Raw genomic sequence first — 24,693 nt, forward strand, 5'->3', positions numbered from 1 at the left:
TGCACTCCCTGGCCACAGCAGAGAGCTGGCCTGGAAGAGGGGCAACCGGGACAGAATCCGGCACCTCGACCAGGACTAGAACCCGGTGTGCCGGCGCCGCAAAATGGAGGATTAGCCTAGTGAGCCGTGGCACCGGCCGACCCCACAAATTTGTACCTGCCCATGACATTAAGTAAATTGGACTCTTCAGAGTGGCTTCTAAATAACATGTCATTTTAATTATAACTGGATACATGGAAGGCTAACAAGTATTTCTAAAGTATCATTACAACATTGTACTTCTGATAATTTAAGTAAACCACACTATGAGTAAAATAATGATATATGCCTAAAGATTATCATGGTTTATGTTATCAGTAGCCACTGGACTTAGGACTAGTCTAAGATCTTGATCTAAATTTTGACCTAGACCTAGACTGTGATCTTGACTGAACTTTGGATTTAGGTAGTCCTTTTCTCCCTGGTTCCTTTTCATCACTTGAGCCAGACTTATAATGTGTTTTGGAACCTGTTTTAGGGGTGCCTTTAATTTTTTTGTGAGATGCAGATCTAGAATGTGATTTAGTCTCCAATTATTTATTGGGCTGGGATATCACGATCTTTGGTGTTTGAATCTAACAATGTTGGAACGCCTTCTGCTACCGTGAAGTCTTCTAATCAGTCTACTGTTTCTAGGGCTATAAGATTTATACTTGTAATTAAAAGACTGACTTCTTGCTCTCCCTTCATAACATTAGATTCTAGAACATCAATATTTGTCAAATCATCATGACATAAAGAACTATACACATTCCTCCCTTCCTTGGCTTCCTTCTGATTTGGTGTCTTCTGATTGCCCTGTGCAAATTGTATTTTTGATGCCCACAAATCTATTTTCTGTCCAAGTTATGTAAAGCATTTTTGGAATCATGAGCATCCTCAAATTGAATGTAAGCAAATCCTCTTGGATGGTGAATGTAGAAATCAAGTGGAACATACACATGAACTTTAGGATCATAACAACAAAATTTTCACCATAAGTCTTCAGACCTGGTGTTGTCCACTACGTTCCTGACAGAGATGTGTTTGCAGGGCACAGGTAGTGGCGTGAATCTTGCTCAGGGTACTAATAGGCTCAGCAAACCACTTGCAGCCAAGTCTGACACAGACACACAACTTTTTTTTTAACATTTTTTTTAACATTTATTTATTTATTTGAGCTGGTGCCATGGCTCAGTTGGCTAATCCTCCACCTGTGGTGCCGGCACCCTGGGTTCTAGTCTCAGATGGGGCACCAGATTCTGTCCCGGTTGCTCCTCTTCCAGCCCAGCTCTCTGCTGTGGCCAGGGAAGGCAGTGGAGGATGGCCCAAGTGCTTGGGTCCTGCACCCACATGGGAGACCAGGAGGAAGCACCTGGCTCCTGGCTTCATATCAGTGCATCGCACCGGCCGTAGTGGCTACTTGAGGGGTGAACCAACAGAAGGAAGACCTTTCTCTCTGTCTCTCTCTCTCTCACTGTCTAACTCTGCCTGTAAAAAAAACATGATAATCGGATTGATATACCTTCTTAAAAAAAGATTTATTTGTTTATTTGAAACTCAAAGTTACAGAGAGGGAGAGATGGGGGAGAGAGAGTGAGAGAGGAGAGGGAGAGGGAGAGAGAGAGGGAGAGAAAAAGCAAGAAAGAGAGAGAAAGAGGGAGATGGAGGGAGGGAGGGAGAGAGAGAGAGAGAGAGAGATCTTCCATCCACTGGTTCACTCTCCAGATTTCTTCAAAGGCCAGTGCTGGGCCATGCCAAAACCAAAGCCAGAAGCTTTATCCAAGTGAAGCAGCCAGAACAAGAGGTAATGCCCATGTGGGGTGCTGCCAATAAAAGTGGGTGACTTTACCCACTATGCCACAATGTTGACTCTGAGTCTGCTCTATTTCTGATCCAGCTCCCTGCTAATGCACCTAGAAAAGAAGCAGAAGGTTGTCAAAGTACTTGGGCCCCACCACCCATGCAAGTGATCTGGATGACACTCATGGCTCCTGACTTCTGCTGGGCCTAGTTCTGGTCATAGCCATTTGGGGTGTGACTCAGCAGATGGAAGACTTCTCCTCTGTGTCTTTTCCTCTCACTCTGTACTCTTTCAAATAAACAAAAATAAATCTTAAAAAAGTGAAAGGGACTTATTTAGCCTACACAGACATGTTAATGATTTTTCAAGTAGGAAACAATAGGTTTTAAAATATCAGCAAACACAGACTATGATTCATGTGACACGATGAATTACTTTTGTCCTACCCTGATATAAACACACATACTGGCCCCTGGTTTTGGCCTGGCCAAGTCCCAGCTGTTACAGCCATCTGGTGAGTGAACCAGTGGGTGAGACAAATCTCTCCCTCTCATTCTGCCACTGTGTCTTTCAAATAAACTTTTTAAAAAAGATTTGAACTTAGGGACTTTGAGATATTAATCAAAATGCTGAGTCAGATACTCCTCTCAATGTGTCTTCCGTGGGCCAGCTCCCCATGTGTGACTTTTTTTTAACTCTCTTTCTATAGATGACTCACAAATTTATGTCTGTAGCCTCTGAATTAGAAACAATCTAGTGGACATTTCCATTTGGATGGAATTTAGCATGCTTATATCATATACTGGAAAGATCAGACTGCTGTTTCTCATAATTCTTGGTAGAAAAGGTTGGAAATTGAAAGCATGGGACACTTAAATTCAGGTTCTCTACCTAAGGTTGGTGCCTTTCTTCAGTGACTTAGGTTTGATTCACCAGCACCTCCTACAGACCCTGGTACCTGACCTGAGAGAATTTTCATTGATTCAGCTTTATTTGCATGTCATTGTTCTTTTAAGGTCAACAAGTCCTTTGGAAGGTGATTACCTTTATCCCACAAGTTCAAAGTACTGTAATTTATATTCATGATGAGAATATTTCCTAAAAGTGAGCAGGGATTCTTCTCAGAGAGCAATCATCACTGAAAGTCTGAATCTATGTAAATCCCCTTAGAGTCTTTAATCCATTGGAATTAATAATCACAGAGAACTCAAGGTAGCACATTAGATTTAAAGCAGTTCAATTCAAGCAAGTAAAGGAAACTTGGACTGAAAAGAGAAATCTTTGCGCCAACAGGTTGGGTTTTAAGATTGAAATTGACAATCTCTATAGGACATGCATTGCCATTTTCAGTTCTTTAGAATGATGCTTTTCTTTTAAGGTTTCCATTAATTAAAATATATAAAAGTAACATATGCTTATTGGAACTATGACAATACTACAAACCCCTAGAAGTGACTGTTATTAATAGCCCACAGTGCATTTCTTATGCTGCTACAGGCTCAAAAACTGGATACCAATAGGTTTCATACATGAATAGTGTTGAATTATCTATTTTCTTATTTATTTTATGTCTTCAGTAATAGAACTATAACAGGTTGAACTATGTGTTTGCTTATTTATTTATGTCTTCAGTAATGGAACTATGCAATGTATATTACTCTGCAACTTGCTTTTCTCACTTAATGCTATAATACGGACAGCTCCTCAGTCAGGTAACATAGCCTTCCATTTTGTAAATAACTTATAATATGAGCTACTCCTCAGGAAGTTCATTGAAATGCACACTATGAAAAAGTATGTGTAGATTTAAAAAATCTGCATCAAAATAAAATAGTAATTTGTCACAATCTGTTTGCCCAGGATCTAGTTTGGGGCACTAAGAAGGTTAAGACATCAATTTGAAAAAGCCCTTATCAGAGCAACAGGAATTCTGCAGGAGAAGAAAAATGAACACTACCTTGATGGTGCAGCATGGATGGGAAAATGGCAACCCCATGGATGCCTTGTGGCAATTGTATGTGGACAAGACCGCAAGGAAATCAGCAATTTATGAGGGGTAAATTTATTTAAGAAGGGCTGAGGTGATGTTAAAGATGAAGCCCACAGTGGCAGACCATCCACATCAATCTGCAAGGATAACATTAGGCTTGTTCATACCCTAATTGAAGAGGACTGATGAATAGCAACAGAAACAAGAGCCAACAGTACAGACATCTCCACTGTTCAGCTTACATAATTCTGACTAGAAAAACCAAAGACTAACATTCTTGTTCAGTGGGTGTGCAAAAACTGTTGTTCCCAGAACAGCTATAGAAATATTGTTTTCAATAGAAAGATTTTTAACTAAAAGCACCTCTTGCAAACACTGCAATAATATGAGGAGTTACACTAGGTAACTCATTAGGTCATTTCCCTATCAGAGTGAGAAAGGGACAAAAGCCCTTGAAGAGTGGACAAAGTGCTTGCTTCTCCCTGGAAGCTGTCTTAACCACACTTAGTTTTATGCCAAGAGAAGACTACACAGCATTGTAGGCCTTGCTCCTGATTGGTTGGTTATTCTAGTCTTCTAATTGTTACCCTCCCCCTCTGGTTGCTATTCTACCCTTCTGATTGCTTTTTATCCCTGCTTTGTGATTGGCTGTTAGTCTAATCCTCCCTGATTGGTTAAATCTAGGAATGGTTTTCAGAAAGCAACCAGAGAGAGCAACTGTATGTATAAAATGGCTAGCCCTCACAGGCTTAACTGAGAGATGCTCTCTTGGAACCCCACTCCTCACTGCTGCAACAAGGGGATTCTCACTTTCAATAAATTTTGCTTTGCTCACTGTCCCTGTCTGCATGGAAATTCTTCTTTAATGTGAGGTAAGAACTGAGATGGCTTTCATCATCCTGCAACAATACAAGATGAAACATGAATTTACCAGTATGATTCCTAAGTCAAAGCACAGTCAAGACAATGGCTACCAAGAGGTGGAAGTGGTCCAGTCAAAGTAGAAACAGAGAATGATCACATCTGAAAGCTCCAGCAGAAAAACACCTGGAAAAGCTTCACCAAGGAGTATCTCTGCACTACAGCAATGCATTGGTTCATTTATCTCATCAAAAAGGGGTAATTTTGTGAGAATTTCCATGGGGTATAGCTAGGCATCTATACCATAATTCTGTTTGGGCTCCCTATGACTTCTTTATGTTTTATAATCTTAAAACTTTTTTTTTAAAGACATGCAGTTTTCTTTAGTTACTAATGTAAAAATCCAGCAATACCATGTTTAAATTCCCAGAAACCTCAGTTCTTAGAGGTGAATTAAATGGCAAAGTATCTTGATTCACAAAAGTGTCTTGATCTTCACTGAAATGTGAAGAAGTAAACTTTTCAAATTTAAATTTAATTTTTCAATTCCATTTTTAATGAACATTTTGTGTATATCTTTTTTATATAATAAAGCATTTATTTTTGAAGAAGCATTTCTTTCCATCACTAAGATTTCTGAGTTACAGAGAGGACTAGTTTTTCCAATTACCTTAATAAATGAGAAGAAGAAGGGAAAAGGGGAGCCACATATTTCTTTCTGCCAGATACTATAGGAGGTACTTTCCATAAGCGGTATACTTTGATCTTGGTTGCCTATTTCTAGTCCTGCCTCAATCCCTTCTCTAAACACAGAGGAGCATGTCAGCCTTTGCTCAAAGTCTCCTCCCCCCAGCCCCATGGTTCCCATGTTCTCCATGATACAGTACTAACTGATTAGTAATACAAGCTACTAACCTGGCCCACAGGCCTTCCAGTTTGCTCTAACTTCCCTCTTCTGTCTTCCCATATCCCCATCCTTTCTCTTTGTATCCCAGCTCACCTGAACGACCTACAGTTTCCCCAATTTCCAGGCCCTGTCAATCCTCAGGGCCCTTGTACTGCCTCCTTCTGTTCTCATGGTCCTTCTTCACCTCTTCTTCTGGCTGTTATTCCACTCACCAGTGAGTACTCACTGCTCTTTGGCTTTTTCAGAATGTCTTTTGCAGGGCGGTTTGTGAATTAGTGAAACAAGAGCATGCTGTAGTCATTTACAACCAGTAACTCTTGGTAAATTAACAGAAGTTTGTTGCTTAGCCAGTCAAATTTGGCTGCAGGTCTAGGTCATTCTCTTGGGCAGATCCTCTAAAAGCTCTGCTGATGGAGTTCATGGAGTCTCTTCCATCCTGTAATTGTACTATCCAGAGCACTTGACTTCCTTGGCTATTGAGGCAGTAGAAGAGAATATAAATGGGTGACTTTCTGGCCATGAGACGTATTGGTTTCAAAGTGCCCCTGATACCTGTACTCTCAGACTTCTACTAGCACTGGTACATGGCCCTGATTTCAGAGGTCTAAGGTCTGATGCAAGTACAAAGCCAGAAGAAAGGAGAAGTGGACATAGAAGAGTGCCTGCAATCTCTACCACAGGTGTGATGCCAGCAACCGCTTCTGTTTAGAGGGATTACTGTGCAGTGTTAGAAGGATGGTGTAGGTGGCTCTCACCCACTAGAGTGTGCATTTTGTGAGGGTGAAGTCTTTTATAGTATTCATTTTTATTTCTCTGGAATCTGGCAGTGTCACCCACATGACAAATAGTCAAGAAAGTCAGTTAAACAAATCTATTCATCCACATTTCTGAGTGATCCAAGTTTATTTTTTTTTCTTATTTGACAGAGTTAGACAGTGTGTGAGAGAGACAGAAAGAAAGGTCTTCCTTCTGTTGGTTCACCCCCCAAATGGCTGCTACAGCCAGAGCTATGCCGATCTGAAGCCAGGAGCCAAGTGCCTCCCTCTGGTCTGCCATGTGGGTGCAGGGGCCCAAGCACCTGGGCCATCTTCCACTGCCTTCTCGGGCCACAGCAGAGAGCTGGACTGGAAGAGGAGCAACTGGTACTAGAACCTGGTGCCCATATGAGATGCTGGTGCCACAGGCAGAGGATTAACCAAATGAGCCATGGCACTGGCCCTGATCCAAGTTTCTAAAAGGTTTATTATTTATTGAAAGGCAGAGTTACAAAGAGAGAGAGAGAGAGATCTTTCTTTCATCCACTGATTCACTCCCCCATATGGCAGCAAATGCTAGGTCAAAGCCAGGCTCCTGAAATTTCACCCCGATCTCCAATGTGAGTAGCAGGAACTCAGTACTTGAGTCATCTTCCACTGCCTTCTCAGGTGTATTAGTAGGAAGTTGAATCAGAAGCAGAGCACCTGGACTTGAACCAGCACTCTGATATGGGGATGCCAGTATTGCAAGTGACAACTTAACCTGATCCGCCACAATGCTCACCCCTAATCTACATTTTATGTATGGGGAAACTAAAGGGTAGAGAAGTCAATCAATTCACATGGCTAGAAGGTAAGTAAAGCACAATTCAGATACACATTTGTCAGATATCCTAATCTACAATTTTAGGAGAGGTTTTATAAGTTAATATTCTTAGATCTTGGGGCCAGTACTGTAGCAAATCAGGTAAACCTGCCACCTACAGTGCCAGCAACCCTCTATGGCACTGGCTTGAGTCCTGGCTACTCCACTTCCAATGCAGCTCTCTGCTATGGCTTGGGAAAGCAGTGGAAGGTGGCCCAAGTCCTTAGGCCCCTGCACCTGCATGGGAGACCCTGAAGAAACTCCTGGCTCTTGGCTTTGTATCAGCACAATTCTGGCTATTGTGATCATCTGGGGAGTGAACCAATGGATGGAAGACTTCTCTCTTTCTGGTAAGGATGGGAGCTCTTTCTTTCTCTTTATTCCTCTCTGTGTGTCTCTGCTCTCAGATAAGTAAATAAAAAGTTAAAATAGATAAATAAATAAAACCTCTACTTTCACACATTTACATGCTAATTTCATGCCCTATAATGTTCCAAATGCAAGAAACTTCAGATAAATGCTCTACCTTCCTCATACTCCCATAATTTGTTCTATCTTATCATGTTTTGCGGCAGGCAGACTTGCAGTAGCATTCCTTCTATAGTGCTGTTTTATGTTGTTAAAATGTTATTAAAAGGGGCTAGCATTGTGTCACAACAGGTTAAGCCACAGCCTAATGCCAGCAACCCATACAATACCAGTTTGAGTCCTGGCTGCTCTGCTACTGATCCAGCTCCCTGTTAATGTGCCCAGGAATGCAGGGGATGATGACCCAAGTGCTAGGGCCTCTGCCACCTGTATGGAGTTCTTGGCTCCTTGGCTTCAGCAAGGACCAGCCTGGCAGCTGTAGTCATTTTGGGAGTGAACCAGTAGCTAAAAGCATTTCTCCCTCTCCCTCTCTGTCTTCCTTTCTCACTCCCCACCATCTCCACTGTAAGTCTTCCTTTTAAATAAATAAGTCTTTAAAGAATCAGAGACCAACATTGGATTTATTTTTCCTTCAAAGTATGTTATTAAAGGACAACTACTTCCTTGAAGTCCAGTAAGAATACAGTTCAATAAAATCCCTACACCTACTAACTTTATTTTCTTTACTGATTGATTTTTTAACAGGCAGAGTTAGACAGTGAGAGAGAGAGACAGAGAGAAGGGTCCTCCTTCCATTGGTTCACCCCCCCAAATGGCCACCAAGGGCCGGCGTGCTGTGCTGATCCAAAGCCAGGATCCAGGTGCTTCCTCCTGGTCTCCCATGCAGGTGAAGGGCCCAAGCACCTGGGCAATCCTCCACTGCCCTCCCAGGCCACAGCAGAGAGCTGGACAGGAAGAGGAGCAACTGGGACAGAATCTGTCTCCCTGACTGGGACTAGAACCCTGGGGTGCCAGTGCCGCAGGTGAAGGATTAGCCAAGTGAGCCACAGTGCCACCCTACTGATTGATTTTTTAAAAGATTCATTTATTTATTTGAAAGTCAGAGTTACACAGAGAGAGCAGAGGTGGGGGGTCTTCCATCCAATGGTTCACCCCCAGATGGCCACAACAGCTGGAAACTGCACTGATCCAAAGCCAGAAGCCAGGAGCTTCTTCTGGGTCTCCCACGCAGGTGCAGGGGCCCAAGGACTTGGGCCATCTTCTACTGCTATCCCAGGCCATAGCAGACAGCTATATTGCAAGTGGAACAGCTGGATCTCGAACAAGTGCCCATATGGGATGCTGGTGCTTCCAGCCAGGACATTAACCCACTGTGCCACAGTGCCAGCCCCTACTGATTGATTTTTTAAGGGAAAGAGTTTATTGGGGGAAACCCAACATACCAGTGGGAAGGGGAAAAGAAGGAAAAGAGGGAGAAGAAGAGCATAAGAGAGACAGAGATCAGGAGATGGAGAGAAAGAGAGAGGTCCTTTTAAAACTTTGCCAGGGGGCAGGCAGGGAAGTAGGAGCAGCAAATCCCATTAGGATGGGAGTGGAGCTTGACACCAATGGTTGAGCCATGTGACCACCTGGCTTCCAGCAATGGCAGTGGGGGCTAGAGCCTAGGATGGTGTCAGGGTGTAGTTCACACCATAGATAAGATTGTACCATTTTACTAACATCCCCCCTTTTAGTTTTTTATGAAGCAGGAATTGTATGGGAATACATTAGTCCCAAAAGTTCAGGAGGGTTAGAGGGACGATGATCTGTCTTTAAAGCTACTTCCTGCTGGAACAGGGCAATGAGATACTCTTCACTGTCATGGAGCAATGTCTCAAGCCACTGTCTCCTGGGCAGGGAGCCAAGTATATCCCTGTAGCAGCAACAGCATTTGGTTGACCGCCTGGTTGCTGAATGCCTTGGTTCATTCCATTATCAACTCCTGTAAACACTTAAACAGACACTGTAGTATAAAAGACAGGGTGAGAATAGCAACCAATGATCCTGAGAGTGGCATTAACCAGGTAATGAGAGGATTTCATAGAGGAGAGGAAATGATGGTGGGGGGGTCTCTGGACCCTTGTGAGGACTGCGTGATAAATGTGGTTTAAAGCTGATCCCAACCAACATCAGGAGAAAGGCCACTCAACTTTTTCAGGTAGAGGGGTTTGTCTGTAGAGAAATTCTGAACAACAATACAACATTAAGTAGGGGAAAGGACCATCAATACACACAGGTGGGGAGTAGAACCCTTGATATTAGAGTAGAGGCTATGATTACAAAGGAATGAGGCCCTAAGTGGACTAGATACAAAGGACAGAGTCATCATTAGAGGACCTAAGAAAGGTGCTGTGTAAGCCAAATAGAAATTGACAGTCTGGCCATTGTGGCCAATTGGGGAGTAAACCATCGGATGGGGGATCGATCTCTCTCTCTCTCTCTCTCTGCCTCTTGTCTCTCTGTGTAACTCTGACTTTCAAGTAAATAAAATAAATCTTTTAAAAAAAGGAAAGAACTGACAGAAGGGGCCTGATAATAATCTGGTGAGCTTTAAGGCCTTGTAAGTTATGAGGCCCAGACCTATCTATCTCTTCATATGGGGTACAGCCTAAAGGAGGTGTGAACCTCCTTGGGGAAGGCAGCCTGTTGACTTCCATTACCTAGCTGGCTTGGGAGGAGAGGTGGTCAGGTTAAGGCAAGTGGCATCTTCTGCCTGCAACGTTACTGACTCTGCGTGGCTGTACCCTCAGCAGTGGTGGTCACTTTGGAAACTTGGCCAAGTGAAGGGCTTTTCAGCTTGTAGCTTGCAAGATCTGTGGCTCTGAACTGGGCATCCTTCGACTCCAGGGCAGTTCCATTTCCAGTGATCCAACTCTTGGCTGGCAGAGCTGCCAGGGCTCTTCATAAGTGGATTTCTGCTGAATCCCAGGATTACCACATTGAAAGCCACTGTAGCGGACTGGCCTGCTGGGTCTCTTTGAGGGCAGATCGCTGTACAGAGCAACCTTTAATAGGCCTGCCACCTATCTTTACATTGCTTCTGATGCCTAGCTTTCTTTTCCTCCTGGTTTTTCTTAAAGCAGACCAGAGGATGCAAGTCAAGGAGGTGCTCAAGCCCCATCTCTAATTTACTGATTGATTTTTATCATCACATGTCCCACTTACTGAGATTACAGTAGTTGCAATTTGCCTGTGTGTTCATTTTCTCTCCCACTAGGATGGAAATTCCTGGGAATGTGGATTTTGTTTATTCAGCACTATATATCAGTTTCTATCAAAGTACCCACTATGTAATAAATTTCAAAAATACTTATGGAATAAATGAAGACATTGATATTTAATAAGGCTAATCCATTAATATTGGGAATTCCTTCAGAGATGTGCAATACAAGAGTTAATCTGACACTACTGATTCAGTGAGCTGTAAATGTGATGAACTCACAAATTTGAATCCCTTTTCATTTGGAAATGACTCTGGAGTTCATCAATGATCAACTAAATATAGGAAGTCATTGGTTTATAGCAAAGATCTATTTTAATTTGTTTATTCAGAAATAGAGCATAAAGTGGAAGTGGAACTTGCCACATTTTCTGGTGATGTTTGTTTATCTTCTTTTTTGTTGATTTTTAAAATTTATTTTAAGGAATACAAGTTTCATCAGTACAACTTTAGGGATGTTTTATTATTTAAAATGCTTAAAAATTCTCTGCTGGATCCAGCATTGTAAAGTAGTGGGTAGAACGGCCATCTGTGATGCTGGTATTCTGTATGGGATCTGGTTCCAGTACTGGCTATTCTACTTCCTATCAAGGCCCCTGCTAATGCACCTGGGAAAACAGCAGATGTTCCAAGTACTTGGGCCCCTGCATGCATGTGGGACACCTGGATCCTGGCTTTGGACAGGCCCAGCTGCAGCCATTATGACCATTTGGAGTGTGAACCCTGGCTGGTAGATATCTCTCCCTCTCTGTACCTTTGCTTTTCAAATAAATAAACAAATCTCTTTTTAAAAATTCTCTGCTAATGTGCTTAAATTTCCCTCCTTTCACATCTTTTGACCTCCAGTTCCACTTCCTAGAAGTGACCTAAGTATTCTTGAAATTTTGTTCAAGGTACTTGTGGGTAGTGGGCCACAGATTGACTCATTCCCTACATATGGATATACAAACTGCAGCTCTCTGTTTACTCTGATAGGCTGTCTTTTTTCTTGTTAGTGCTCCCTCACTAGGCACTTTGACTCAATGCCTTTCCAGAGACTGCTCCATCCTTTAGCACTCCTTCTCAATACAGCCCCATGAGGAACTTAACCTGGCTCTTAGTTGTGCCTGTGGGATGGGTATGGCCATATTTTGTGCCTTTGGTCAGCCTACCGGTGTCTGCTTTTAAAGCCTGATGCCAGTATACCTGAGGCTGTGCTCCCCTGGCTGGGTCTAGCCTGGCTCAGCTGCAGTTCCCTGTGACAGGGCTGGATGATCCTTTGCCTCATCTTTCCCCACACCCCATCCTTGGAAGATGCCCTGAGAAACTGAGCACTCAAGAGACATAGGGACCTAAACACCCCCTTGCCATCCTGCGGCTAGGGAGAACTTGCCCACCAAACTGGGCTGTTTGTCTCAGCACACCTCGTATGTGCAGTGTGCCACAGGCCATGAGAGACAGTGTCTTCAAGTCAGTCAGAAAAGGAGCAAGAGCCTCCTGGGAGGCAGAGTTTTCATCATACACATCCAACCCTCTGCCAACTCAACAGCTCTCTCTTCCTCCCACAGTCCCTCAACCCTGAGGTGAGGCTTTCATTTCCTTCCTGTCTGCTATGGATTTCTACTATGGCTAATCTTCCCCGTCTCAACTTTGCTGCTAGGTCTTAATCTAAGTGCTGAGTACAAGTTCAGAGACAGAAGCAGTTTTATTGGTAAAGGAAGATAAATTGGGAAATACATTCAAAATGACTTACTGTTACAGATTTTATCTATAAAATTTACTGTATAGATTTTACGTAGCTTAACTAATCAATAGTGATGTTGTATTCCATATAATATTCTTTTCTTTTTGATGCAATATTTGTTACAGTTGTTACCACAGCCACACACACATCTCTATCTTATTATTTTCTAGGACCACATAGTTTTGCATTGAAAAAATATTTTGCCAGTCTCTTAGTCATGGGCATTTAGGTCATTTCCAGTCATTTTCTTTGCAAGCAATGCTGTAGTAGGCATTACTAAGTACAGTTTGAGCATTATTTTTTATTTTTGTGTGAGTATATACTTTAGCTACATCTCTAGAAGTGGGACTGTTGGAAAACTGTTATGAGAATTGAAGATTGACTATAAAAGTGTTTATCTATTTCATTTTGACATGAAGTCACAGGATGCCCTTTCAGCATTAGTTTGGATAACTATGTCAGTGATGACCAGAACATAAGAATCCATTTTGAAGATAGAGAGGAGGAAATTGGAAGGAGGTGAGTCACTTACTGGGCACCAGTGCAATGTGGGCATGGGCTCAAGGGCTTGGGAATCACATAAACTGTGTGGGAATTCTAGCTCTGCCATTTGCTGGCTGTATGGCCGGTTTCCTCATTCATGTGAACAGCTGTGAAGGTAAATAAAACACTTGTACAGTATTTAGTAATGAAAAATGTACATTTTTAGCACCATTATTATGTATCTAGTACTGTGCCAGATGCTTAACAAATAGTGGAACTGATGAGCACATAAGAGGAGGTATTAAACTTTATTTCTGTCTAGTTGGGAAAATACAACATGCCCATCAGAAATCTTCAAATAACATCCATCCTTCACAAACTGTACATGTTCTATAAGTCCAGACACACTTTGTAGAATATTTATGAGAATAATTGATGTGAATAATTTCAAAAATCAGTTCCAAAAAATACATGTGTATTTAGATGTTTAGTGCTTTGAAGAGCTCTCTTTAATTTCACATGGCTTTATTGAAAGCAACAATATGTTCTATGATGGGTTGAGATGTCAACCTTATGTTTTAAAAGTTTAATTGCATGTCTTATGGTTTCTCTAGAGTCAACATACTAAAATATTTTAAGTAAAGGTTACTGCTATTTATGTTAAAATAGTGTCATTGTACAGTTGAAGGAGATTTGATTCTTCTGATGGATTTCAAAAATAAATTTTAGACTTGGTTTTAGAACTTTTCTATTTCATAAACTGCCAGGGTCCTGTGAGTGCCTCTGTTTGAAGATGTTTTGGTGTCTACCCTACCTTGTTATGATATGTCTTAAAAGGATATAGTTTGAAGCACTAACAAGAATAGACATCAATTAGGAAAAAGCCCCTATCAGAGCAACACAAATTCTGCTAAGCTTGAGCAAAAATAAATATCAAATTGATGGTAAATCTTGGGTTTAAGAATGGTGAAATCACTGATCATTTGTTAAAAAAAAAAAGTGTATGGGGACAATACCTCAAAGGAATCAGCAATTTACAAAAGAATTAATTGTTTTAAGAAGGAAAAAGACAATGTTGAATGTGAACCCTACAATGTCAGATCATCTATATCAATTTGTGGAAAAACTTCACCTTCATTATGACTTAATCAAAGGGTACTGATGATCAACATTAGAAAAAATGGCCAGCCAGGGCCATGGCTCACTTGGCTAATTCTCCATCTGTGGTGTCAGCACCCCAGGTTCTAGTCCTGATTGGGGCACCGGGTACTAGTCCTGGTTGTTCTTCTTCCAGTCCAGCTCTCAGCTATGGCCCAGGAGGGCAACAAAGGATGGCCCAAGTGCTTGGGTCCCTGCACCCACATGGGAGACCAGGAGAAAGTACCTGGTTTCTGGCTTCAGATCGGCACAGCGCCAGCCATAGTGGCCATTAGGGGAGTGAACCGATGGAAGGAAGACCTCTCTCCCTGTCTATAACTCTCTCTCTGTTTCTCTCTCTCTCACTGTCTAACTCTGCCTGGCAAAAAATAAAAAAAAATAAAAAAGAAAAAAAGAAACAATGGCCAACACTGCAGATATCTGATTCATGTTTCACAATTCTGGCTCAAAAGCTCAAATAGAAGATTCCTCAGAAACCTGAATATAGCCTTACCACATGACCCAGCCATCCCACTCCTTGGAATTTACCCAAAGGAAATTTAATTGGCAAATAAAAGAGCTGTCTGCACCTCAATGTTTATTGCAGCTCAATACACAATAGACATGGAATCAATCTAAATGCTCATCAACAGAAGACTGGATAAAGAAATTACAGGATATGTACTCTATAGAATACTATACAACAGTAAAAAAAATGAAATCTGGTCATTTGCAACAAAATGGAGGAATCTGGAAAACATCATGCTGAGTGAAATAAACCAGTCCCAAAGGGACAAATATCATATGTTCTCCCTGATCAGTGACAACTGAGCACCTAAAAGGAAACCTGTTGAAGTGAAATGGACACTATGAGAAACAATGACTTGATCAGTCCTTGTCCTGTCAAGAAACAACTTACTATTTTATTCCTTTTAGTATTTTTTGTTCTACTTAATATCATTGGTTGAACTCCTTAATTAATACACAATTATTCTTAGGTATTTAAATTTAACTGAAAAGTGATCCCTGTTAAATATAAGAGTGGGAATAAGAGAGGGAGGAGATGTACAGTTCAGCACATGCTCACTCGGACTTGTCCCTAATGGTAGAGCTAGAAATGTGCCAGGGGATTCCAAATCAATCTCATCAAGGTGGCATGTACCAATGCCATCTTACTTGTCAAAGTGATCAGTTTAAGTTCATAATTGATCATAAAGATAGGATTAAGTGTCAAAGGGATCACATAAACAAGACTAATGTCTACTAATAATAGCTGATAAAATTAAACAGGAGAAAATGATCCAACATGGGAAGTGAGATACATAGCAGACTCATAGAATGGCAAATGCCCTAAACAACACTCTGGCCTCTGAATCAGCCCTTAAGGCACTCAGATCTGGCTAAAAAGCCCATTAGAATTTCTCAGGCCAAGACACTGGAAAGCCAAGACACTGTGGAAAAAATGACCTAAATGAAAGATCTCTGTGAGTGAGATTCCTGTGTAAAGAACAGGCCATCAAAGAAAGAGATGCCTTTCTCTGAAGGGAGGGAAGGAACTTCCACTTTGATTATGGCCTTGTCTACATAAAGTTGGAGTTTGTGAACTCAAGAGGCTTCCATAGCCTTGGCAGCTCATGACAAGAGCCTCAAGTAATTACTGATGTCATAAATAAGAGTGTCAATTGTTAAATCAACAACAGGAGTCACTGTACACTTACCTTGTAGGATCTCTGTCCTTAATGTGTTGTACTATGTGAATTAATGGTAAAACTAGTACTTAAACAGTACTTTATACTTTGTGTATCTATGTGGATGCAAACTGTTGCAATCTTTACCTAGTATATACTAAGTTGATCTTCGGTATATACAGATAATTGAAAATGAATCTTGATTAAGGATGGGATGGGAGAGGGAGTGGGAGATAGGATGGTTGTGGGTGGGAGGGAGGTTATGGGGGAAAAGCCGCTATAATTCAAAGGATGTACTTTGGAAATTTATATTTATTAAAAGTTGAAAAAAACCAAAAAGACAAAAGTTTTACTTTTGAAATTTATATTTATTCGATAAAAGTTTAAAAAAAAGCTCAAATGGAGCAAACACTCTTTGATGAGTTCTAAACTTGATGCACCTAGATCAACTTCAGACAACAGTAGAATTTTCTATGGAAATTTTCAGTAGTCCCTGAAGTATTTCTTGGAAGAATTTTTAAGAGGAGATGAAATATAGACTTAGCAAAATGATCCGGAAGACAAAACCCAATGAAAAAATGGCTAACCAGAGTGGGAAATGGTTTAGACAAAACAGATTTATCAAGAGTAAATGTCATGAAAATGGTTTTTCAGATGCTCAAGGAGTTTTGCTTGTTGTATTTCTGGAGAATGATCATTGAGCATGCTTACATCACTTACTTGGAAAGAGCTTCAAGAAAGTCAGCCAAAGCTTTAGCAGGAAAACATGTAGGCAATCTTCACTAGGCAGTCCTTCATCATGACAATGTTTCTTCATTTCTTTCATCAAACAAGAACAATTTTGTAACTATTTCTACAGGAAGTAGTTATGCATCTATATTACACACCTCATTTGGCCTATTCTGACTTATTTTTGTTCTATAATCTTTTTTGTAAAGATTCACTTTATTTATTTGAATGATTTACAGAGAAAGGCAGACACATACACACAGAGAGAGAGAGAGAAGGAGAGGGAGAGAGAGAGAGACAGAGAGAGAGAGTGAGGTCTTTCATCCATTGGGTCACTCCCAAAATAATTGCAATGACCGGGGATGAGTAGGCCAAAGCCAGGAACCAGGAGCTTCTTCTGTGTCTCCAAAATGGGGTCAGGGTCTTAAGCACTCTGATACTTTCTCAGGCACATTAGCAGGGAGCTGGATCAGAAGCAGAGCAAGGAGCTAGGACTTGAAATGGCACCCATATGGGATACTGGCACTGCAGGCCAGGGCTTTAACCCACTGCACCACAGCACCAGCCCCTGTACTAGAATCTTAAAAATCTTTAAAGAACTTTCAGTTTTCTTTAGTTAATAATGTAAAACCCTGCATTGACATGGTCAAATTACTAGGAGACACAATTGTTTGCAAATGAACTAAATGCCAAGTATCATTGTTTTAAAAATGTCTGGAACTTCATGGAGCTTATGTAAACAAATAACATTTATATTTGTATGTGATTTTTGAAGTTGCCTCATATGTTTTCTTACTTTTTTATCATAAGGTATCTTATCTATTACATCTTGGCCACCTTCCTTGATACTTTCTTATTTTTTTTAATTTATTTGACAGGTAGAGTTATAGAAAGTGAGAGAGAGAGAGAGAGAGGGAGAGAGAGAGAGAGAGAGAGGTCTTCCTTCCATTGGTTCACTCCCCAAATGGCCACCATGGCTGGCGCCATGCCAATCTGTAGCCAGGAGCCAGGTGCTTCTTCCTGTTCTCCCATTTTCCCATGCGGTTGCAGGGGCCCAAGCACATGGGCCATCCTCCATTGCCCTCCTGGGCCACAACAGAGAGCTGGACAGGAAGAGGAGCAACCAGGACTAGAACTCAGCACCCATATGGGATGCTGGCACTGCACGTGGAGGATTAACCAAGTGAGCTATGGCACCAACCCCCCTTGATACTTTCTAATGTGACTGCATCATATAGGAAATAGCAAGGGCCTTATGACTTTAAGAATGAGAAGTGACTGGTGCCATGGCTCACTAGCCTAATCCTCCACCTGTGGTGCTGGCACTCCAGGTTCTAGTCCCAGTTGGGGCACCAGTTCTGTCCCAGTTGCTCCTCTTCTGGTCCAGCTCTCTGCTGTGGCCTGGGAAGGCAGTGGAGGATGGCCCAAGTGCTTGGGCCCTGCACCTGCATGGGAGACCAGGAGGAAGCACCTGGCTCCTGGCTTCGGATCAGCACAGTGCACCAACCATAGTGGCCATTTGGGGGGTGAACCAACGGAAGGAAGACCTTTCTCTCTGTCTCTCTGTCTCCCTCTCTGTCTAACTCTGCCTGTCAAAAAAAAAAAAAAAAGAATGAGAAGAGCTTAATAAATTAACCATCTTTTCTCCTTTGCAGAACTTCTGGGGAACTCCCTCTGATCATGAATGCCAGAGAGATAGATTTAGACTAGAAGTTATAGGCTGTTTCATGGTTTTCACAGAGGGTTGACTCTAAATAACTTAGAAAAATAAAATGATAATCTACAGTTATTTGTAGTCCATTGAATTCCTTTATTCATCCACGATAATTTTAGCATCAAAGTGTTCCCCGAGATCTTTGGGCTGATCATTTCACAGATTTCATACTACTATAAATCATAACAGTAAATTGCTTCACACTATAACCTATAATTAGTAAAAGTCTAAAATTGGTAAATTTTAAAGAAGATTTGTTTTGTTTGAAAGGCAGAGACGATGGCCAGGGCTGGTCACACTGAAGCCAGGAGACAGGAGCTTCTTCTGGGTATCCCACATGGGTCCAAGCACTTGGGTCATCTTCCATTGCTTCCCTGGGAGCATTAGCAAGGAGCTGGGTCAGAAATGGCACAGTCAAGACTTCAACCAGAACCTATATGGGATGCTAGTGTCACTGGCAGTGACTTTACCTGATAAAGCACAATGCCATCCCTTAATCAGTAGATGTTGAATTCCATAGTATAGGGCATTTAATATGTTCATGTTGAATAGGCCAAGAAAGCTATTGGCCTGAGATAAAGGTGAGTGGGAAGGTTTTGAGATCTTTCTAGGGATAGCTGGGAGCATCCACAAGAACCAGAAAGCTTTAACTGGGGACTAGTCAAGATATGGCATGCAGTGACTGAACATCTAATGCTTAGTAAATATAAGACATCCTTACTGTGGAGATGCTATACATATTTGTGGTTTAATAATTGGAAAGAAGCAATCTGCCAAGTTCTCTTTTTCTCTGATTAATGTACACACTGGATTCTGTCTACTTATTAATTAGAATAATCCAACGGTCTGTCACACCTTTGAAAAAGGAAGCATTCAGGGCTGGAATTGTGGTATAATGGATTAGGCTGCCACCTGAAATACCAGCATCCCAAATGGATACCTGTGTGGGTCCCAGCTGCTCTACACTCATGTGGGAAATCAAGAAGTTCCTTGCACCTAGCCCAGCCCTGGCCATTAAAGCTATTCAGGGAGTGAGCCAATGGATGGAAGATCTCTGTCTCTTCCTCTCCTGTGTAACTCTGACTTTCCAATAAATAAATAAATAAATCTTTAAAAAGAAGATCATCTACATATTGTAGCAATTGAGTCTCTGTGGAAGGTTGGAACTCCCCCAGAACTTTCCTAACACCTGGCCAAATAGATTTGAGGCTTCAGTAAAGCTTCATGGTAAATATTGGAATCTGGAATCCCTCCTTCTGTTACTCCTGGTTCTATAACATCCATTTACAGTTTTAGGAATTCCCTTCTGTATTTCACTCCTAGTTATTTGTTGAAATTTGGGATTTCCCCATCTTTTGCAAGGAGTATTCTGATCTAATCTCTCTTTTTAACTGTCTCTTCTACAGTGCAAATCATGAATTTTGCCTTTTATTTTTACTCTTTTGAAAAATTTCTGTGCTTCTCTTTATCTTTTGCATTTCTTTGGCCTATCAAGCCAGCTCTTAATTACAAAATTAAGAATACTAGGGCTTGGTATATTTAATCTTCATCTGAGCCAAACTTGGACCAAAAGACTGAGAGTTCATAAATTGGATCTTTAAGTCAAATAAAACATCAACACTTAATCGTTGTTTTGCTTTTCTTTGTTCCTGGTCTGAGAGGTGTTCCCCTGGACTCCAAAATTCTCCCCAGTAGACTATCCAGGGAAATGTCAGAGGGAGCCTCCTTAGTTCTCCTTTCCCTAGACCTGGAATTTTTATTTCCCAGTTTGATCTCTGTGTCTGAGTTTTCCTGTGTGCCCAATGTCCCATAATGGAGATTCCTTGGACATGTGTATTCAGTCTCCCATAAGGGAGCTTTCTTGAACACCACCCCAAATTTTTCTTGAGCTCAAACCTCTGTAGTGGAGGTTTCCTTCACATCTTGGGATCCAACTGGCCCATGTCCAGCTGTTTTCCTTGAAGGAGAATGAAACTGTAGAACGGGACTCCACACTTGCCTCATACTTGGGATATGTGTCAGTGACATATGCTTGACCTCCAAAAATGCCCAACTACCAATGCAATACTTATACTCTAATTTTTCCTACTCGGCTCACATGTGAGGTTGTTTGGTTGCTGCAGTACCTGCTTTTTGTTTTCTGTGGCACCTCTGCTGTCCTTCAAATAACAAGTCTCAGGCTTCTGGAGTGAGATGGGGCACCCAGATAGAGTAGGCCACATGCAATTGGATGGGATGTGTCTCCCCCTCTATTAGAGCCCCCACTCCATGCAGGCACAGAGATCCCAGATGAGCCCTCAAGTTGTGAGAAACAGCCTCACCTTTCCACTCAAGACACAGGAAGTGCATTGAGAGGGGAGACTATGAATGGTCTTGCAAGATGGGGTGCCTGGTGGGACAGCACACTCAGCGTGTTTTACAGCAAGCTATTTGTTTCCTAGCATGCAGGTTCTTACTCCGGTTCCTCCTTGGCTGAGTAACTACAGGATTACAATCTTCCTAGCATTTGCTTCAGCTGTTTTGGCTACTAACCTCCTGTTTGCCTAAGAACTTTCAGGTGCATATCTTAGTTTGAAAATGCACCAAATATTTACTTGTCACACACTGAACCAAGTGTGCAATCATTTGTTATTTCTTACCCTTTGTTGGTTGACATTTCTTTTCAGAAAACTGAATTGTGTCTTTCTCACTAAACCTCAAACTCCATGACAGAAGGCATCCTGACTTTGATGCCTTCTATTTCTATCAGACCTAAAATTGTGATATAACATAGATGCTCAGCAGACACTTACATATATCACCTCCCCAGTCCTCTCGGAAGGCTAGAAAGCATTTACCATTCTCACCCCACTTTGTAAATAAGGAAGCTGAGGTACATCATTCAAGTAATTTGCTAGTCATTAGTGGGTCAGAATTGGAGCCTAATTACTTGAATGATTGGATTCTTCTGCCACATACAAATGTTTGGTCAAGGAAATGATGCTCCACAGGACCAGGATCAGAGCAGCTTTGGTTATATGACACATGAGTCAGCCAAACAGACATGTTCAAGGCTTCAGTGAGCCAGAATGTCTCATAATTGTGTGTCTAAACTAGGGGAAATGAGGAGAGGTGAGAAGGCAGACAGGGGAGGCTGTGCTAAGTGGAAGTAGGTTGTCTGGTCAGAGGCAATTTAAGAACAAATGGGGCTTTATTGAGGCTGTCCAGTGGGGCTTGGGGGTCTGTGAGTCCCTCAGATGTAGGTAGAATTCCTTCACAAGTGGACTGCCATCTGTCACTGGAAAGCTTGTTTCCAGACCAGCTGGCATCTCCCCCACTAATAGCTTCTCATGATGCATGTGTGACCTTGCAGCTTTAAATCACACTTTCAGTGTGGTTGCAATCTTTCACCCCGAGCTAGCAGAAGAGGGGTTTGAGCTTCTAAGGAGAACACAGCCTGTCTCCAGGAGACCCACACAATCTCTGTGAGCCCCAAGCTAATCAACATTCATATGTGAAACCCCTGACCAATGGACACTTCCCAGAATGATCCAATTGGAAAAAAAAAGTAATGCCTTAAAACCCTGGGCACTTCCTGAAAGCCAGTGTCCTGCTCAGGCACTCTGCCTCGTCTTCTCTTGGACCAGATGCTTTTGTCAAATAAATGTTTCTGCCTCTTAGTAAATTGTTGCCTAGCTTTTTATTTCGATACTAACCTGTGGAAAACAATTCTCAAAATTCGCTCCTGCAACCACCCTCCCCTCTGTGACTGTTAACACTTATCTGATTCTTTTTCTCTGGATGAGCAATTAAGATCTAGGTGGGATCTCTCCGCAGCAGTAGACGGCCTATGGCCTAGGTGCATGGAGGACTTCTAAGGGCTCTGAAGCCACATATGCAGCTGTGAACTTCCAAATTGTAGTAGTGGGGCCTCTGGTGCCACTGAGAGGAGTTAGAGAGGGTAACAGATTCCAAGAGGTTCATTTCAGCTGTACCATGCTCTCTTTTAAAATATTTTTAAACCGGATATTTTAAAAGATATATGTGTATATATTTGAAAGGTAGAATTGCAGAGAGAGAGAGAGTTTTTCCATCTGCTGGTTCACTTCTCAAGTGACTGCAATGACTGAACATGGACCAGGAAAAAGCCAGGAGCATGGAATTCCATCTGTATCTCCCCTATAAGTCACAAGGGTATGAGCACTTGGGCCATCCTTTGGTGCTTTTCCATGTGCATTAGTAGGGGACCAGGTTGGAAGTGGAGCATCTGGGATTTGAACTGGTGCTCATATGAAGTGTCAGCATCACAGGAAAAGGCTTAACCTGCTACACTACAATGCTAATCTCTAAACTGGATCTTTAAAAGATTTCATTTTAGACAAGGTCTTTACAAATTATTCACAGCTATGACTTTTAAATTAAAAACCAATTAGTATGAAAGTATAAAAAATGAAAAGTAAAAGCAGCCTTGTTTCTATGTCTCCATCTCTGTATGGATTCATCTTTTTCTCACATAAATGGAAACAGACTTATATATCCTGAATATTTTTAAAAAAATGCATTGGGGGGTGGCTCAGATTTGCTAAGCCCTGCATGTGGGCAATAAAGTGTCCCCTGCTATCCTTAGCTTCGTCCCATGCTTGTGACAGCCTCGTTAGTGGACTGATACACAGCAGTGAAGAGACGCCTGTGTTTGGCAGAGCCAATGTGAGACCAAGAGACAATCCTTCCCTGCTGCCTGGATAATCAAAAGTTTTAGCCAGACTTCTGAGCACACACTGAGAGAGAGGAACCAGACTGAAAGCACAGACTATAGCACTGAAATGGATTAATAAGGAATTCAGTGATTTGGCCCATGACCTTCTGGCACGATGTTCTGCAGGTCCAGTTTGGGATGATGTGCTTCACTAGCAAGTCACAATTATGGGACAGCTCATATCATGACAGTGTATTCTTTTTGGCAATTCATTTTCCTACAGACTACCCCCTTCAAATCACTTAATGTTGCATTTACAACAAGAATTTATTATCCAAATGTTAACAGTAATGGCAGCATTTGTCTCGATAGTCTAAGATCACAGTGGTCTAATGCTTTAATAATTTCTAAAGTTCTTTTATCCATTTGTTCACTGCTATGTGATCCAAATCCAGACAAACCCCTAGTGCTAGAGATTGCACAAATCTATAAAACAGAGATAAATACAACAGAATACCTTGGGAATGGACTCAGAAGTATGCCATCTGATGCTACCTTAAATTCAGAATAATCTGCATATAGCTGAAGTAAACTTTAAATTACTGTTTCTTTTTTGATTTTCTCATCTGGTGGCTTCCCTATCAGATCTCACCTTCTAAAAAATTTTTTTAACTCCCTTCATTCATTGACATGTTCATCTGAGAATACTTTGTTCTTCCAGCTTTGGACAATAGCTGCTTTTGAAACTGTAAGGTAGGGGCTGGCACTGTGGCATAGTAGGTAAAGCCATCGCCTGCAGTGCTGGCACCATATGGGTGCTGTTCAACTCCTGGCCACTCCACTTTTGATCCAGCTCTCTGGTATAGCCTGGGAAAGCAGTCCAGCTATTGCAGCCAATTGGGGAGTGAACCAGTGGATGGAAGATTTCTCTCTCTGTGTCTCTCTTTATCTTTGTGTAATTCTGACTTTCAAATAAATAAATAAATCTTAAAAAAAAATAAACTGCAAGGTAGTTGCAACTGAACAGATTCCCAAGATTCAGAATTTATTTTAAAAAGTGAAGCATGTGTATTATATGGCAAATGTCTTCACTCTAACTTGGTTATGAGTCTAAAATCATTCTTCACTACTCTAACATGCTGAAGAAATCTGAGAGGGTGGAGACAGATGCTCAGTTGTCACATCAAAGGGAGCAGCATTATTATAGCAGCATCCATTCTTATTTAAGCCTTCCACTGTTAGAAATATGAGGTTAAATGATGTACTTTATGCTCATCACTGATGCAGCTGGAGAATTGATATTGAATTTATAGTATCAGCAGAACAAAAAATGTGGTGTATTTTATGCATACAAGTAAAGGAATGACCTGTTTTTGTTCTACAGGGAATAGAAATTGCAAGTCAAACACCCTTTGTATTCCAAAATAGGGTCTCCAACAATTTGTGATTTTCATTTAAATTGTTAGGAGGCTTGGAACTATTAGTTAATCTATCTTCCAATACATTGTTTAAGACAGCACTGAATGAATGATGCAAGTTGTCAATGGATGAGTATCAACTAACAAGTCTGCTAGTAATTAATTTATTTTCTTCAATAACGTTACATAGACCAAAACAAAAACCATGTGTCTATTTGGGGAGAGTGATTTTGGGGGTAACACGGTAGCTTGATCACATAATTTTGCTGTATGCCACAAACTTCATGAAAAATATGCA

General features: G+C 41.4%; 2 pseudogenes; one reads left to right on the forward strand and one right to left on the reverse strand.

Moving 5' to 3' along the window:
* Positions 1–353: 353 nt before the first annotated feature.
* LOC127489580 (uncharacterized) lies at positions 354–5,532 on the reverse strand (annotated as a pseudogene).
* A 10,969-nt stretch (positions 5,533–16,501) lies between these two features.
* LOC100358669 (ubiquitin-conjugating enzyme E2 D3 pseudogene) lies at positions 16,502–23,526 on the forward strand (annotated as a pseudogene).
* The last annotated feature ends 1,167 nt before the right edge of the window (positions 23,527–24,693 follow it).

This window comes from Oryctolagus cuniculus, chromosome 19 (assembly GCF_051225735.1).
Source record: "Oryctolagus cuniculus isolate XC-2025 breed Fujian yellow rabbit chromosome 19, ASM5122573v1, whole genome shotgun sequence".
Taxonomy (NCBI): domain Eukaryota; kingdom Metazoa; phylum Chordata; class Mammalia; order Lagomorpha; family Leporidae; genus Oryctolagus; species Oryctolagus cuniculus.